The sequence below is a fragment of the Triticum urartu genome, chromosome 5A (genome assembly GCF_056163025.1).
Source record: "Triticum urartu cultivar PI428250 chromosome 5A, HENAU_Tu73, whole genome shotgun sequence".
In the NCBI taxonomy this organism is placed as follows: domain Eukaryota; kingdom Viridiplantae; phylum Streptophyta; class Magnoliopsida; order Poales; family Poaceae; genus Triticum; species Triticum urartu.
The window spans coordinates 82,360,051-82,362,602 of NC_141877.1; the positions used below are offsets into that span (position 1 = coordinate 82,360,051).

Genomic DNA, 2,552 nt, shown 5'->3' on the forward strand with positions numbered 1-2,552 from the left:
ACCTTGTGCATTCACATTTTTTCAAATAACTAATGCGTTGGCCTTTCATGCTGCAGGGGTTGGGACCACCATCATAGTGTCCGCCGGCCCAACTCCGTCCTTGGAGTTCTTTGCCGGCAAAACTTCCCGGGGTTTGTCACGTTGCCTGGTGAGGGTCGACTTCCAGAGCTTGGATTGAGCTGGGAGCACTACGTGGCTGCCCCGGACCTGCCAGATGAGATTATCGACGGTGTCATGTCCAACACGAGGGCAGACATGGTGATCAGAAAGTTCTGGGTAATTTCTCCTTTACACATTTAAAAATCTTCAACTAGCTAGTTATTAATTGTACTAATCAATATTGTCTTATTTGATTGCAGACATTCTACAGGTGTGAGGAGGGATACGAGGAGGACGTGTCACATGTTATCGAGAACGTCTGCAAGCGCCTACTCCAGAACTTACGGCACGAGGCTCGGGTGCATGCTGTTCGAGACTACTACGCCTTGCGTGGTATCAAGAAGACCAAGCCGGCGTGCCGCGATAAGTTCCTGAGTAAGGAGCAGTACATGAAGGTAATTCTTAAGGCCTTCTCTACTTAAGTTCCTTCATTTAGTAATTCTTAGCCGTAGCGCTCAAGTTTCTATTTGCTAACTTAGGCGCCTCCGAGATGGTGTGCGGATCGGATGGATTGTTGGGAGGTGTTGGTCGATGAGTGGTGCTCACAACGATGTCTAGCCCTCCACAACGAGGCCAAGGACAAACGTGCCCAAATGGAAGGTGTGCCACACCATCAAGGCAGCTCTAACTTATATCAGTTCGGGCGCAACTAGGTATGTGGTTTGCTTCATGATTCATGCAGTTCATTCATCATGCAAGCTTGAGCCCTTTAATTACTAATTTTCATTGTTTCTCTCTTTCAGGCACGCTACAATAAGGCGGATAAGGTGCCAGAGGTGTACGACCTGTATGCCATGGCCCACACTGCCTCTTTCAAAAAAGTCAAGGCTTTCTCTCAGTCTGACCTCGATGATGCAAACAACTTCACCAACATCTCCTCCCACAACAAGCTCATGAGATATAGAGATGAGGGGAAGGCGAGGAAAGGGGAGGACTTTAACCCGAGCCAGGGTCCCATTGATCCAAAGTTGTTGATGATATCTGGTGGCGGGAGGTCCCATGGCTCCATAGCCATTGGAGATGGACTTATCCGTTGTCCTAGCACTCTCCCGGAGATCAAGGCACGCCAGTCAAGCTCCGCTCCTGAGATAAGGCCTCGTGAACGGCCAGTGCAACTCGCCATCAAGGTTAGTGATACGTACTCAGTTATCTTTCTCCATTACATTGTGTGCGCTTCCATCAATGATTACAAATGGTCATGTGAGTGGTGTTGTAGGCTGCTATACAGAGTGAGAGAGATAGAACGGAGAAACTTCTGGTGCAGGCGGCGGAGAGGTAGTGGGAGTTGGAGGAGAGGACGACAAAGATGATGGAGGAGGAGAGGGCACGGAATGACATGCAGGCAAGGGCCATGTACGAGCTCCTTGTGGTAAGTTTCTTCTGCAGATTAGCCAAAACATTCTTGTAGTGTTTGTCTCATTACTAACTAGTATGACTGAGTCGTCAAAACCAAATGTGCAGTCTGTGTGCAAGAAGACAGGTCAGACCGCTCCGCCGATGCCAGTGATTGCTCCTGGGACCACGGTGAGTTTTATTGAATGGACATTACTTGCTAGTCTTAACATTTGAGTGTCATCATGCTAACAAGACATTGGAAATGATCTTTGGTGCAGCGTAACTCCAGACAAGCATCGCACGATCCTTCTCCAGCTACCGAAACGAGCCACCCCGGTCCTACACCTCCTACATCTTGGTAAGTTTATCTAGTGTTTTTCTTAACACATGCATAAAGACCTAGACTTAGCTTTATTTCCTCCAATGCTTACCATAATGACCTAGACTTAGCTTCTTCACCTCCAAAATGACTTAATAAGCTTACTGACCTCCAAAACCATCCATTTTACCTAAGTTAGCTCTAAAACGATCTGTACTTACCTTACTTATGTCAAAAATTGCATAATTAGCTTAGTTAGCTTATAGACGATCCATTTTACCTAAGTTAGCTCTAAAATGACCCATTTTACCTAGGTTAGCTTATAAATGATCCAGTTCATCCAAGTTAGCTCAAAAATGACCCATTTTACCTAGATTAGCTCCTAAATGATCCATTTTACCTACGTTAGCTTTAAAATGACCCATTTCACCTAGGTTAACTCAAAAATGACCAATCTTACCTAGGTTATCTCATAAACGATACATTTCAACTAATTTAGCTCATAAACGATCCATTTCACCTAGGTTACCTAAAAACGATCCATTTCACCTAAAATAGCTTATAAATGATCCATTTTACCTAAGTTAGCTCAAAAAGATCCATTTCAACTAGATTAGCTCATAAATGATCCATTTCACCTAAGTTAGCTCAAAAACGATCCATTTCAACTAAGTTAGCTCATAAATGATCCATTTCATCTAAGTTAGCTAAAAAAGATCCATTTCACCTTAGTTACCTG

The 2,552-nt window shown here is 44.6% G+C and overlaps 1 long non-coding RNA gene across 1 annotated transcript; it reads left to right on the plus strand.

Annotated features, from left to right (window-relative positions):
* The first annotated feature begins 1,439 nt into the window (after positions 1–1,439).
* Positions 1,440–1,830, plus strand: LOC147970397 (uncharacterized). The gene is made up of 3 exons (XR_015603709.1): positions 1,440–1,528; positions 1,621–1,683; positions 1,773–1,830. It is a non-coding gene; the product is annotated as an uncharacterized LOC147970397 (long non-coding RNA).
* The last annotated feature ends 722 nt before the right edge of the window (positions 1,831–2,552 follow it).